Consider the following 16,148-nt stretch of genomic DNA (forward strand, 5'->3'; position numbering starts at 1 on the left):
TGCCCTCAAGTCAGAGTACCAAATTTAATATTATGCTTACATTCAAAGTATGCTTGCTTTGAAGATTTTTACTCTATTATCAAATTGCATTATGTAAAGGTTTTTTCATAAAAATGAATTCCTCAAAGCAAGTCAACTTAGTCAGCTGAACTCTTGGTACATGTACAAAGGTAAATGGATTAGATAGTTGAGCAATTTCTCTGTCAATTTACAAATTACTGACTGCCAATATAGAACACCCATAGATAATGTTTTTACGTAATACATACAGTTATCTAAAATTTTTGAAAATTTTCACCCATAAACATCAAACTTATTGATGTGAAATAGAAAACTATAAACTCAATGATACTAGTACAATTTTACTAGCTGTCATATAAATATCAAAAATAGTTTGAGAGCACTTTGCCTTATCAGATAGCTATATAGCATGAACATTAAGGAGAAAAAAAGTTGGAAATTTATCTCTTATTTTTTGATGAAAATGGGTTAATGCTTAATCTCAAAACCCAGATCCATATGGGTTGAGATTGCTTCAAGAGCTATTGTTTCCTGCATGTTTTGTCACCTCAGTCAAGGTCTAGAGGACTCTGAGAAGTCGTAGGAATATGCAGGCGCAGACTCAAGGCCTGGCTTGATCTCCAACGGTGTGGAAAGGGACTGTACATCATGGGGCAGAGCCCTAATTTATATCTTTTAAGGGAGGGCATCAAAATGAAATATTTTTCACCAGAAATTGAGTTTTACAATTCCACACTGATATATATATATGTATGTATGTATTTATATATATTTTAATGATTTTGAAAAATCAAAACTTTTTATACACTGCATTATAATGACCCTCGCTGTTTGAAAAGGTGACAGCCACAGTGTAACAGTACACTAAAGCAGAAATGGAGATAAAACTTAGGTTTCCATCAATAACTTGTTTAGGAGAATACAGATAAACAGACATGCAAATGCAAGATCTGATGATAAAATTTAGGCTACTCTGAAGACCCCACCTATGTTAAAATGAACAGATATCCCCGATAACTTAACACTAAAAGCATAATATACATATGGTCATTAACTAAATCATATTTAAGATTCCTACTGGTTTACATAACTCTGATCTTAAAGCCATCCATTAATTCAAACAAAGATCAGTAGGACTCCTCAGAAGGAAGAAATGACCCTCCCTTCCTGTAGAGAGCTATTTGTTAACAAGCCCTTTTTTTGTTTGAGTCTCTATCTTTTTTGTTTGTTTGTTTTGGGAGGTCACACCCGACAGTGATCAGGGGTTACTCCTGGCTCTATGCTCAGAAATCGCTCCTGGCAGGCTTTGGGGTATCATATGGGATGCCGGGATTCGAACCACCATCCTTCTTCATGCAAAGCAAACACCCTACCTCCATGCTCTCTCTCTGGAGTCTCTATCTTAAATGGTTTACTCTTCTCTTCTCCATCATTCTTCTGATAATTGAATTAAATGCTCACATTGTTGTCATATAGAAATTATTTAAAATTGGCTTGAACTATTAAGTGAAGCCTCAATTTACAAGTGGAAGTTAATGCTTTTGAGAACTGAACCACATATTACACATATTATATCAACAAAGAAACCCAACCCTTATTTATCAACATTAATTGTACAAGTTAAAAAATTAGGTAAATGTGGACATATTATTACCAAAATTTCTAAAATAATTCTAAATTCTATATATTTTTAAATTTCAAGTTTGTATGTGTTAAATAGAATAACTTTGAAAATAAACATTAATCATTTTCTTTATAACTCTTCTAAATTTAAGTCACTTGGCATATTTTTATCTTCAAATTATTTTTGCTCAAAATACTGAAATTATTACAAAGAGTATATATCGTTTTATTCTAAATTAGTTTCACCAAGAATTAATCAGTGTCATTATATCTTAAAGTTATTGAATTAACACAAATATTAAAACACTCATGACAGTAAAACGCACTTTATTAGTAAAACTTGTAATTTTCTAGAAGGTTAAATTTAATCTAGTTGAAATTGAACCCTGAATTTACTGAGATTCTTCCTGGATAAAATGAAAAGTATGACTCTATAAAATTAACCAAAATTACTTGCAGGGAAAAAGTGGCCTTGTTATTCAGTTAGTAAATGCATGTTTGAAGAACATAACATAAACATTGAGGAATATGATAGGCATGTCCTCTAGTTTGATCTGATAGAAAGCACAGAAATATTTTTTCATATGGCATTTCTAGCCCAAAATTAAAACATGGGTCATGAGAGAAAACTGTGACTCAGTTAAGGTATTTATGATACTGAAAGAAAAATTGCCATTGATATCCCACTGGAAATTACCAAGCTCCTGCTGCATCATTGCTGCACAGAATCAATATTCTCAGAAATATGCCTTCCTTTTCCTTAGCTATAAGAAAAGCAAAGGTACAAAAAGACTAACTTCTTTAATGTTCTCTTTATCAGAGACTTCTTTTTATTAAAATATTTATAAAAATAATTTGGAATGAAAATAAACTATTGGAATAGAGACTTGAAATTAAAAGCTATTATGATTCACACTATCTTGGTGGAGATACATCACGTTGTCAGTTAAATACAAATGTTACTGCTGAAGAGGCAATAGGATGGTTTAATGCATTTTTGGCTGCAGCCCTGGGTGGCCCTGAGATCTTGGAGATGGCCTGAATAATCCCCATTATGGAGCAGTAGCATGTTTTTGTGTTTATGCATTTGAAATGTTGTCCAGAAGGGACCTTAGGATTCTGTGGACATCTTGAAAGACCCCAGCCTCTCAAAAAATTTAAATGTCAGAGATATGTGAGAATTATTTTTCAGGGACTACCAGAAAAACATTTCCTCCAATAAGAAGGACTTTAGAAATATTGGGGGCCAGAGTGATAGTACAGCAGTAGTACATTTGCCTTGCACGTGACTGACTCAGGACAGATCATGGTTTGATCCTTGCTATCTCATATGGCCCCCAGGCCTGCCAGGAGCAATTTCTGAGCACAGAGCCAGGAGTAACTCCTAAGCACTGCCAGGTGTGGCCCTCAAAATAAATAAAAATAAAACAACTTATCTCCTAATAAGATGAAAAAGAAAGAAATATTTGCTGATGCCATCCTAATAAATAAAAGAGTGAAAAAGAAAAGTCATCAATTTTCATTTCTCTTGCAAGACAAATACAATCATAGGAAAAACCTATGTCTGCCAATTTGGAGACAGAGGCAAGTGGGTGCAGAACATCACAAATTGTTAAGGCAAAATCCTCATGAACAGAAATCACTGTGAAATTAATGTTAGGACAAAAAGCCCAAAGTATATTTATGAAATCCCTGGAAATTCAGTGTGGACAAGCCCAAGATACAAAAAGCCCAGGAAGACTGAATCAAATAGGGGAGACCTCACTTTCAGTAAGTTTGTTTCTTCAGAATTCCTACCTGGTCTTCACAACAAAATTAGTGAAAAAAATCTCATTATGTTTATGGTTGAGTCCGGGTATTTTGTATCTTTGAGTAAGATTTACAGTTAGGAGAAATTATTTTACTGGAACATAAACACCTGGAATTATGTATTAGAATCTAAATTACCTGGGTAGAGAAATATATAACGCTTCTGTGTATAGAAGGGAAATACAAAACCCAATCTCTCGGGGTCGGCAAGGTGGCGCTAGAGGTAAGGTGTCTGCCTTGCAAGCACTAGCCAAGGAAGGTCCGCGGTTTGATCCCCGGCGTCCCATATGGTCTCCTCAAGCCAGGGGCAATTTCTGAGCACTTAACCAAAGTAATTCCTGAACATCAAACAGGTGTGCCCTCCCCCCGCAAAAAAAAACCCGAATCTCTTGAAGTACCATATTCTGATTAAAAGGAAATGTAATATGGGGAAAAGGATAAGACACAGCAAATTTTCAATCCTGATACTGGCTTAATAATACAAGACTAAGAACTAAGCACATGATTGTGGAATATCTTACGTCCCCCAACATCGTACCACTACTACTATAAAGGTCTATTTTATGGTTTCCTTTCATATAGTATATACATTATACCTGTAAACAAACAATTACAAGGCAAAATCTATTGTCTGGAACAATTTAACAGATATTAGAACTAGAGTCAGATATAGTAGGAATGATTTGTCATTGATATAAAAAAGAGACAATCTGCAAAAACATATATAAATATAAGAAAGTTGAAGATCTAACGTTAAAAATAAATGGTACATATCAAAATACTGCAAGAAGAAAATATAATTGGGTTTGAGAAAAATATAAAATACAATTGGGGTTGAGAATATGAAAGAGAAACTTCCCAAACTGAGAAACAAAGAAAACACAGAAAAGGAATTCTAAAAAAGTGAACTCAGACCCCAAGCTAACACCATGTATGAAGGTAAAATCCAAGAGGATTAAAGACCTTGATATCAGACCTGAAACCATAAGTTATATAGAACAACATGTAGGTAAAACACTCCATGGCATTGAGACTAAAGGCATCTTTAAGGAGGAAACTGTACTCTCTAAACAAGTGGAAGCAGAGATAAACAGATGGGAATATACTAAGCTGAGAAGCTTCTGCTCCTCAAAGGAGATAATGCCCAGGATACAAGAGCCACCCACTAAGTAGGGGAAACTATTTACCCAATACCCATCAAATAAGGGGCTAATCTCCAAAATATACAAGGCACTGACAGAACTTTACAAGAAAAAAATATAATCCCATCAAAAAATGGGGAGAAGAAATGAACACTTTGTCAAAGAAGAAATACAAATGGCTAAAAGACATTTGAAATAATTCTCCACATCACTAATCATCATGGAGATGCAAATCAAAACAACCACGAGGTACCATCTCACGCCACAGAGATTGGCGCACATGTCAAAGAATGAGAACAAGGAGTGCTAGAGGGGATGTGGAGCGAAAGGAACTCTTATTAACAGTTGGTGGGAATGCCATCTAGTCCAACCTTTATGGAAGGCAATATGGAGATTCCTCCAAAAACTGGAAATTGAGCTCCCATATGATCCAGCTATACCATTCCTAGGGATATACCTTAGGAACACAAAAATACCTTCCTCACGCCTATATTCATTGCATCACTATTTACAACAGCCAGACTCTGGAAACAACCAAGATACCCTTCAACAGATGAATGGCTAAAGAAACTGCGGTACATATACACAATGGAATATTATGCAGCCATCAGGAGAGATGAAGTCATGAAATTTTCCTATACATGGATGTACATGGAATCTATTATGCTGAATAAAATAAGTCAGAGAGAGATAGACACAGAATAATCTCACTCATCTATGGGTTTTAAGAAAAATAAAATATATTTTTGCAATAATTTTCAAAGACAGAGAGGAGGGCTGGAAGGTCCAGCTCACAACATGAATCTCACCACAAAGCATGGTGAGTGCAGTTATAGAAATAACTATTCTGAGAACTATCATAGCAATGCAAATGAATGAGTGAAGTAGAAAGCCTATCTGGAGTACAGGTGGGGGGTGAGGTAGGGAGGAGGGAGATTTGGGACATTGATGGTGGTAATGTTACACTGGTGAAGGGGGGTGTTCTTTACATGACTGAAACCAACTACAATCATATTAGTAATCAAGGCGTTTAAATAAAAATATTAATAATAAAAAGGATTGTATTTATCTTCACTCGTACACACACAAATGACACATAACTGCTTAGAATTACAAAGTTATTTACTACTGGATTTTTCACTGTTTAACTTTTCACAAGTCAATTCATATATAAATTTATGTCAAAAATTCTCTAACAGAACAGATTTAATTTTTTTTTGGTTTTTGGATCATGCCTGGCAGCGTTCAGGAGTTCCTCCTGGCTCTATGTTCATAAATCACTCCTGGCATGCTCATGGGACCATATGGGATGCCGGGATTTGAACCACCATCCTTCTGCATGCAAGGCAAAAACGCCTTGCCTCCATGATATCTCTCGGCCCCAGATTTAATTTTTTTTTTGGTTTTTGGGCCACACCCAAAAACACTCAGGGGTTACTCCTGGCTGTCTGCTCAGAAATAGCTCTGGCAGGCACGGGATTCGAACCAACCACCTTTGGTCCTGGATCAGCTGCTTGCAAGGCAAACGCCGCTGTGCTATCTCTCCGGGCCCAGATTTAATTATTTTTATGTTCAACTAATTCTCCATATTCTCTTTTATTTTGATGAAACCAAAGTTTATTGTTTTTAACAAACCTAGAATTATTATGCTAGGGAGCCAAGTCAGATGAGAAGAGACAAACCATTTTGTCTTTGCTCATGTGGGACACAGAGAATCAAACAAGCAGATTACCTAAATTAAAAAAACAATTAAGGTAAGGGCAGGACAAATAGGGCAGAGGTAGGGCATTTGCCTTGCAAGGGCTAACCTAGGACGGAGCTGGGTTGGATCCCTGGGCGTCAAAATAGATATATTTTAATAAATGATACTTAAAATACCTAGGAAACATAGCATTGAGTAATAGAGTTTTTGCTTTGTAAGAAAGAGGTCAGGAGTTCGCTCCCCATTATCAATAGACATGACAGCGCTAGCCTAGCAGCAATCTTCTTGGTATTCCTTATGCTACAAGAATGCATTCTCCAACAGAGCACACCCAAGTGTGGCCATGTACTGTGACTAAGTTTGTCATACAACAACCAAGTATGTTTGTAATACTCAGTCATTACAACGACAACAACAAAAGAAAGGAAGTGGGGGGAACAAGAACACAGGGGCAGTGATGCGAAAAGCAGACAGATGAGAATTCAGAGCAAGGAAAAATGTCAGTCAAAAACAGGGCATAACATAATGATAATAGGGATTCAAAAAAACTGACTAATTTGTCTAATGAAAATATCTTTGTCATACTTATTTTTACATAAATGAAATACAGTCAGTCTTTTCATTTTTCAGTATATAATTTCATTTATTCAAATCTCTTCTTTCTTTTTTTGATTTTTAAACACTGTGGTTTACAAGGTTCTGCATAATAGTTAGTTTATTTTCACAGTTACAAAGTTTTTCATGATGTAGTTCCAATCACAAAATGTCCAAAACCCTTCACATGTACACATTTACCACCACCAATGTCCCCAGTTTCCCTCCTGCCTTCCCCCTTGCCTTTGAGGCATATAGTTTTCTTATCTCTCCTTTTTTCCCCTTTACACACTGTGGTTTATAAAATTGTTACCAAAGTGGTATTATGCCTATCACTTCATCTCCTTTCAGCATGTAATTAGTATCCAGAGTGATCATTTTCAACTATCAATGTCACAGAATGCCTTTTTATGAACTTGGGCTTTGGAAAGGACCTAAAGCCAAATCTATTTTCTTCTCCTTGTTAGCTGAATGTTCTTGTAGAAACATGGATAACAACAGTATCCTTCTTGTGGGATTATAAGAGAATTAAATGGAAGTATAGATAGTAAAATCATGAAAATTCAAAGTAATATATTGTCTACAATTATGCATATCAACTGATACTAAAAGTAATAGTAATATTGATAATATTACCAACAGACTTTTTAAGTTAAAAGAGTAATCCTTATAAATCCATAGTATGGTATTTAGCAATTATTATTTCTTTATGACTAAGATTGTAAAGCACATTTTTCTTTTGGGGGCTACATCCAAATAATATTATAATTTTATAATTATATGATGTATTATATAATATAAATATATTATGTTATAATACTATAATATTATAATTATAATAATATCATACCCAATAATATTATAAATGTCTTTGTGCTGAGAAATTGCTCTTGGAAGTGTTCAGCGGAATATATGAGATGCTTGGGATCAAATGTGAAAGTACACATGCAATAAAAGTTCCCTAGCTACTGTACCATCTCTCCAGTTCTTGTAAAGTACTTATAAAAAATAAATATTATCAGAGGAATAACTGTTAAGGTACCTGCCTTGTTTACAGCAAACCCCAGTTTGATCATAGGCATCACATATGATGTCCTAAACTTCCCAGAGGTATGTGAACACAGCCACATGTGGACACTATAAGAAAACAGAGACACTTCGGCCCCTAGTCAGTTATAAGAGTGTCACTGTCCCTTAAAGGGTGAGGTTGTGAATGACTAGAAGCCCCTCTACTTGTAACTGCTACTAGATGGCAGTTAGCCCAAGGGGTATATAAAGTGCTGGGGTGGGGACTCTGCCTCTGCCCCTATTCCCCTGCTGACTGCTCCTGCTGGATAGCCACTGCCTGATTGCTGGAGAAATGATTACCCGTCTTCTGGATCTTGTCACCGTTGGCTGCCACTGCTGCTAGTCCTGGCCTAACACTAACAATCCACCACACACAAATGAAATACTAACCAAGATATAATTTGGTTTTACTAATCTTTTGTTTTGTTTTGCTTTTTGGGCCACACCCAGTGGTGCTCAGGGGTTACTGCTGGCTATGTGCTCAGAAATCGTTCCTGGCTTGGGGGACCATATGGGATGCCAGGGGATCTAACTTCAGTCTATCCTAGGCTAGTGCATGCAAGACAAATGCTTTACCACTTGCGCCACCTCTTTGGCCCCTGGTTTTATTGATTTTTTAATAATAATTTTATTTAAGTGCCATGGTTACAAGCATGTTTGTATTTGGATTTCAGTCATAAAAAGAACATACCCCCTTCACCAATGCAACATCACCACCACAACTGATCCCCATCTCACTCCTCCCTCACCCCCGATGGTCTTTAAGACCATCACCCAAGTCCCAAATCTCCCTCCTCCCCACCCAACCCCCGCCTGTACTCTAAACAGGCTCTACATTTCCCTCATGATGTAGTTATTTCTCTAACTAAACTCATCACTCTTTGTGGTGAGCTTCCTGAGGTGAGCTGGAACTTCCATCTCTTTTCTCTTTTGTGTCTGAAATTTATTATTGCAAGAATGTCTTTCATTTTTCTTAAAACCCATAGATGAGTGAGACCATTCTGCGTTTTTCTCTCTCTCTCTGACTTATTTCACTCAGCATAATAGATTCTGTGTACATCCATGTATAGGAAAATTTCATGACTTCATCCCTCCTGACAGCTGCATAATATTCCATTGTGTATATGTACCACAGTTTCTTTAGCCATTTGTCTGTTGAAGGGCATCTTGGTTGTTTCCAGAGTCTTACTATGGTAAATAGTGCTGCAATGAATATAGGTGTAAGGAAGGGGTTTTAGTATTGTATTTTTGTGTTCTTAGGGTATATTCCTAGGAGAGGTATAGCTGGATCATATGGGAGCTCGATTTCCAGTTTTGGGAGGAATCTCCATATTGCTTTCCATAAAGGTTGAACTAGATGGCATTCCCACCAGCAGTGGATAAGGGTTCCTTTCTCTCCACATCCCCGCCAGCACTGTTTGTTCTCATTCTTTGTGATGTGTGCCATTCTCTGTGGTGTGAGGTGGTATCTCATTGTTGTTTTGATTTGCATCTCCCTGATGATTAGTGATGTGGAGCATTTCTTCATGTGTCTTTTGGCCATTTGTATTTCTTCTTTGTCAAAGTGTCTGTTCATTTCTTCTCCCCAATTTTTGATGGGATTAGATGTTTTTTTCTTGTAAATTTCTGTCAGTGCCTTGTATATTTTGGAGATTAGCCCCTTGTCTGATGGGTATTGGGTGAATAGATTCTCCCACTCAGTGGGTGGCTCTTGTATCCTGGGCACTATTTCCTTTGAGGTGCAGAAGCTTCTCAACTTAATATATTCCCATCTGTTAATCTCTGTTTTCACTTGCTTGGAGAGTGCAGTATCCTCCTTGAAGATGCCTGAAGTCTCAATGTCCTGGAGAGTTTTGCCTATGTGTTGTTCTATATATCTTATGGTTTGGGGTCGGATATCGAGGTCTTTAATCCATTTGGATTTTACCTTCGTACATGATGTTAGCTGGGGGTCTAAGTTCAATTTTTTGCAAGTGGCTAGCCAGTTGTGCCAACACCACTTGTTGAAGAGGCTTTCCTTGCTCCATTTAGAATTTCCTGCTCCTTTATAAAAAAATTAGGTGATTGTATGTCTGGGGAACATTTTCTGAGTATTCAAGCCTATTCCACTGATCTGAGGGTCTGTCCTTATTCCAATACCATGCTGTTTTGATAACTATTGCTTTGTAGTAAAGTTTAAAGTTGGGGAAAGTAATTCCGCCCATATTCTTTTTCCCAATGATTGCTTTAGCTATTCTAGGGTGTTTATTGTTCCAAACGAATTTCAAAAGTGCCTGATCTACCTCTTTGAAGAATGTCATAGGTATCTTTAGAGGGATAGTGTTGAATATGTATAACGCTTTTGGGAGTACTGCCATTTTGATGATGTTAATCCTGCCAATCCATGAACAGGGTATATGTTTCCATTTCCGCGTGTCCTCTCTTATTTCTTGGAGCAGAGTTTTATAGTTTTCTTTGTATAGGTCTTTCACATTTTTAGTCAAGTTGATTTCAAGATATTTGAGTTTGTGTGGCACTATTGTGGATGGGGTTGTTTTCTTAATGTCCATTTCTTCCTTATTACTATTTGTGTATAGAAAGGCCATTGATTTTTGTGTGTTAATTTTGTAGCCTGCCACCTTGCTATATGAGTCTATTGTTTCTAGAAGCTTTTTGGTAGAGTCTTTAGGGTTTTCTAAGTAGAGCATCATGTCATCTGCAAACAGTGAGAGCTTGACTTCTTCCTTTCCTATCTGGATTCCCTTGATATCTTTTTCTTGCCTAATCGCTATAGCAAGTACTTCCAGTGCTATGTTGAATAGGAGTGGTGAGAGAGGACAGCCATGTCTTGTGCCAGAATTTAGAGGGAAGGCTTTTAGTTTTTCTCCATTGAGGATAATATTTGTCACTGGCTTGTGGTAGATGGCCTTAACTATATTGAGAAAGGTTCCTTCCATTCCCATCTTGCTGAGAGTTTTGATCAAGAATGGGTGTTGGACCTTGTCAAATGCTTTCTCTGCATCTATTGATATAATCATGTGGTTTTTATTTTTCTTGTTGTTGATGTTGTGTATTATGTTGATAGACTTACGGATGTTAAACCATCCTTGCATTCCTGGGTTGAAACCTACTTGATCGTAGTGGATGATCTTCTTAATGAGGTATTGAATCCTATTTGCCAGGATTTTGTTGAGGATCTTTGCATCTGCATTCATCAGCAATATTGGTATGTAATTTTCTTTTTTCGTAGCATCTCTGTCTGGTTTACGTATCAAGGTGATGTTGGCTTCATAAAAGCTAATTGGGAGTGTTTCCACTTTTTCAATTTCATGAAAGAGTCTTGCCAGGATTGGTAGTAGTTCCTCTTGGAAAGTTTGATAGAATTCATTAGTGAATCCATCTGGGCCTGGGCTTTTATTTTTGGGCAGACTTTTGATTACCATTTTTATTTCATCAATGGTGATGGGGGTGTTTAGATATGCTACATCCTCTTCTTTCAACCGTGGAAGATTATAAGAGTCTAAGAATTTATCCATTTCTTCCAGGTTCTCATTTTTAGTGGCATAGAGTTTTTCAAAGTAGTTTCTGATTACCATTTGAATTTCTGTCATATCAGTAGTGATCTCTTCTTTTTCATTCCTAATACGAGTTATCAAGTTTCTCTCTCTCTCTTTCTTTGTTAGGTTTGCCAGTGGTCTATCAATCTTGTTTATTTTTTCTTTTTTTTTTTTTTTGGTTTTTTTGGGCCACACCCGGTAATGCTCAGGGGTTAGTCCTGGCTATGCGCTCAGAAGTTGCTCCTGGCTTGGGGGACCATATGGGACACCGGGGGATCGAACCGCGGTCCGTCCAAGGCTAGCGCAGGCAAGGCAGGCACCTTACCTTAGCGCCACCGCCCGGCCCCAATCTTGTTTATTTTTTCGAAGAAACAAATTCTGCTTTCGTTGATCTTTCGGATTGTTTTTTGGTTTTCCACTTCGTTGATTTCTGCTCTCAGCTTTGTTATTTCCTTCTGTCTTCCTATTTTTGGGTCCTTTTGTTGAGTACTTTCTAGTTCTATTAGCTGTGTCATTAAGCTACTCAGGTAAGCTCCTTCTTCCTTCCTGATGTGTGCTTGCAAAGCTATAAATTTTCCTCTCAGTACTGCTTTTGCTGTGTCTCATAAGTTCTGACAGTTTGTGTCTTTATTGTCATTTGTTTCCAGGAACCTTTTGATTTCCTTCTTGATTTCATCTCGGACCCACTGGTTATTGAGTATGAGGCTGTTTAACTTCCAGGTGTTAAAGTTTTTCTTCTGAGTCCCTTTGGAATTCACAAATAATTTCAGAGACTTGTGGTCAGCGAAGGTAGTCTGCAAAATTTCGATCCTCTTGATATTATGGAGGTATGTTTTATGTGCCAGCATGTAGTCTATCCTGGAGAATGTCCCATGTACATTGGAGAAGAATGTGTATCCAGGTTTCTGGGGATGGAGTGTCCTATATATATCCACTAGGCCTCTTTCTTCCATTTCTCTCCTCAGGTCTAGTATATTCTTGTTGGGTTTCAGTCTGGTTGACCTATCCAGTGTTGACAAAGCAGTGTTGAGGTCCTCCACAATTATTGTGTTGTTATTGATATTATTTTTCAGATTTGTCAACAGTTGTTTTAAATATTTAGCTGGCCCCTCATTTGGTGCATATATGTTTAGGAGAGTTATTTCTTCCTGCTCTACATACCCCTTGATTAATATAAAATGTCCACCTTTGTCCCTTACAACCTTCCTGAGTATAAAGTTTGCATTATCTGATATTAGTATGGCCACTCCAGCTTTTTTATGGGTGTTGTTTGCTTGGATTACTGTTCTCCAGCCTTTTATTTTGAGTCTATGTTTGTTCTGACTATTCAGGTGCGTTTCTTGTAGGCAGCAGAAGGTTGGATCGAGTTTTTTGATACATTTAGCCACTCTGTGTCTCTTAACTGGTGCATTTAGTCCATCGACGTTGAGAGAAAGAATTGTCCTGGGATTTAATGCCATCTTTATATCGAAATTTGGTGTGTCTTTTGGTCAGTCTTGTCTTAGATTAGGTCTTTCAGTTTTTCTCTTAAGACTGGTTTTGAGTCTGTAAAGTTTCTGAGCTGTTTTTTGTCTGTGAAACCATGTATTCTTCCGTCAAACCGGAAAGTGAGTTTTGCTGGGTACAGTATTCTAGGTGAAGCATTCATTTCATTCAGTCTTGTCACAATATCCCACCACTGCTTTCTGGCATTGAGTGTTTCTGGTGACAGGTCTGCTGTAAATCTCAAGGATGCTTGCTTGAATGTAATTTCCCCTTTTGATCTTGCTGTTTTCAGAATTCTGTCTCTATCTGTGGGATTTGTCATTGTGACTAGGATGTGTCTTGGGGTGGTTTTTCTTGGGTCTCTTTTGGTTGGTACTCTTCGAGCATGCAGGATTTGATCACATATATTCTTTAGCTCTGGGAGTTTCTCTTTAATGATGTTCTTGACTGTTGATTCTTCCTGGAAATTTTCTTCCTGGGTCTCTGGGACTCCAATGATTCTTAAGTTGTTTCTGTTGATCTTATCATAGACCTCTATTTTCATCTGTTCCCATTCTTTGACTAATTTTTCCATTGTCTGTTCATTTGTTTTAAGTTTTTTTTCCAATCTCTCCTGTTGTATGGAATTGTTATGTATCTCATCTTCCACAGCACCAAGTCTATTCTCAGCTTCTGATACCCTGTCCCAGAGCTTATCCATTTTGTCATTCACTTCCTTTACTGATTTTTTCAGGCCTGTTATTTGACATGTTATTTCAGTTTGGAGTTTTGTGATTTCTGTCTTCATATTTTCTTGATTCTTTTTAGTGTTCTGTTCTATTCTATTCATGGTTTCTTTGAGTTCTTTGAGTATATTCCATATTGCTAATCTAAAGTCCTTATCTGAGAGATTGATTAGTTGGTTGGTTGTTAACTGGTCATCAGAATTGTCATCTTCATTCTCTATGTCTGATGCTGGCCTGCGTTGTTTCCCCATTGTCACACTTGTATTGTGGGTTTTTCTACGTGTTGTGGTGGTATTCATTGGTTATTTGATGCAGGCAACACACTTCTCTGGCTCCGCCCTTTCTGGATGGGCCGACTTGCCTCCAAGGTAGGGGAGTCCTCCGTGGATGACGCCTCACACAGGATCAAATCTTAGGCCCAAGCACGCAGCAGAGAAGACAGTCTGGAGAGAAATTCTTGCTTCTGTGATCCAGCACAGTTCTTAGTGTGGTTTTTTTCTTCTTGTGATGGTGTTCTTTTTTTAGAAAGAGCGCACGGCTGTGTAGCGAAGTGGAGCTAAGTGCCTTCTGGAGCCTCTTTTCAGCCCACTCTCAGGAGGTTCACGCAATAGGATAGCAGAGAGACACACATAGGCAGCACTCACAGTTTTTCACAGTCGGGCCCCACTGGTCAGGCGTAGTTTTCACTCGCTCGCTGGGCAGCTTCAGAATGCTGTATTTTTGGGGTTCACTTCCCAGGACTCTGAGGAGAGTCACTGGCTCGCTGGGTAGCTTCCGAGTGTAGTTTCTTTGGGGTTCGCTTCCCAGGGCTCTGAGGAGAGCTTCCAGAGTTCAGGAAAGACAGAGAAGAGTAGGACAGGGCTCCCTTCCGGTGCTCAGTTTCCTCAGAAGAAGCACAGCCGGGTGGGGACTCTGCAGGTAGAGCAGTCAGCACTCTGCCTGGAAACCCCCACATCCAGCCATTTCTTACTCACTCACTGTCTCGCTGGGTAGCTCCCGAATGTAGTTTCCTTGGGGTTCACTTCCCAGGGCTCTGAGGAGAGCTTCCAGAGTTCAGGAAAGACAGAGAAGAGTAGGACAGGGCTCCCTTCCGGTGCTCAGTTTCCTCAGAAGAAGCACAGCCGGGTGGGGACTCTGCAGGTAGAGCAGTCAGCACTCTGCCTGGAAACCCCCACATCCAGCCATTTCTTACTCACTCCCTGGCTCGCTGGGTAGCTCCCGAGTGTAGTTTCTTTGGGGTTCGCTTCCCAGGGCTCTGAGGAGAGCTTCCAGAGTTCAGGAAAGACAGAGAAGAGTAGGACAGGGCTCGGGGACAACACTTTCAATAATCGCACCCAAACAGAAAAATCGACCAAAATAGATAAATAAATCAAAAATAATAATAACAATAATAAATAAAGGTTATATATATATATTTATATAAAAAATAACCAAGATTTTGTGCTTTTTGTATTTGTTTTTTTCCCTCCTGCCCTGGCACAGTAAATGTTGGGGTCATTCAAAAAGGAATTCACTTGGCCTAAGAGATATGGGGTTTCTCTGTCCTTGGAGCATACTGTCATGGGATCAACTCTAGACTTTGCTCATGATCAGGATCCTTTACTTTCCCGATGGTGTTTTTTTTGTTGTTGCTGTTGTTTTGGTTTTTTTTTTTTTTTTTTTTTTGGTGTGTGGAAGACTTCTGCTCTATGTTTAGAGGTCTCAGTATCTGCACAGATCCTGAGGTGGGACTTATGATGAAGTCAGTCTTTGTGGTTCTAGAGGTTCTGTTACCTCAGTATCATTTTAATCCATCTTCTGTGGTTGGTGATCTTGGTCTTTGCACTGAACCTAGGGTGGCTCCTAGGTTAGCGTCTTTCTTTGTGCTTCCAAAAGCCCCATTCCATTACAATTATCTCTGCCGGACCCTTTGGGACTGGGGATCATGATTATTGTGCAGGTCATAGTTCAAGCCCTAAACTAGGGCTTTTTTATTGGTCCCAAGATGTATACAGTCTGGTCGTGGTTCTTGCAGCCAGTCATCTGCCAATCCCGATCTTGGTTTTTTGACTAACCAAAAGGTGCCAAGACTTCTGGTTTTGTCTTGTCGTTAGTTGGTAAGGTAGGCTAATCTGCTCTAAGGTCAAGATGTTCGCATTTTCCTCATTGTCAGGATAACATGTTAGAGCTGGGCCTTGTTGTTAGTCCCGCCGTATCAAGGCTGTCCCGGATAAAGTTTTTTTCCTGCAGCTGTTGTGAAGAGCTGTGCCGTTTCTATGTCGGGGCTCAAGGGTTCAAGGCTGAATGAATGGTATCTAATCACCTGAGGTCTAAGTTGATTCCACATGACATATTTTCAAGGCAGGAGATATCCCCATATTGTAAACAACTATGAGTTCCTATCTCTAGTAGATAGGAGCTCTTTTTTTATATGTAAGATTTCCCCTTTACTTAGTGTGCCTTT

At 38.4% G+C, this 16,148-nt stretch overlaps 1 non-coding gene across 1 annotated transcript; it reads right to left on the reverse strand.

Moving 5' to 3' along the window:
- Nucleotides 1–543: 543 nt before the first annotated feature.
- LOC125999621 (small nucleolar RNA SNORA73 family) lies at nt 544–760 on the reverse strand. The gene has a single exon (XR_007492134.1). It is a non-coding gene; the product is annotated as a small nucleolar RNA SNORA73 family (small nucleolar RNA).
- Between the last annotated feature and the right edge of the window lie 15,388 nt (nt 761–16,148).

Source organism: Suncus etruscus, chromosome X (assembly GCF_024139225.1).
Source record: "Suncus etruscus isolate mSunEtr1 chromosome X, mSunEtr1.pri.cur, whole genome shotgun sequence".
Taxonomy (NCBI): domain Eukaryota; kingdom Metazoa; phylum Chordata; class Mammalia; order Eulipotyphla; family Soricidae; genus Suncus; species Suncus etruscus.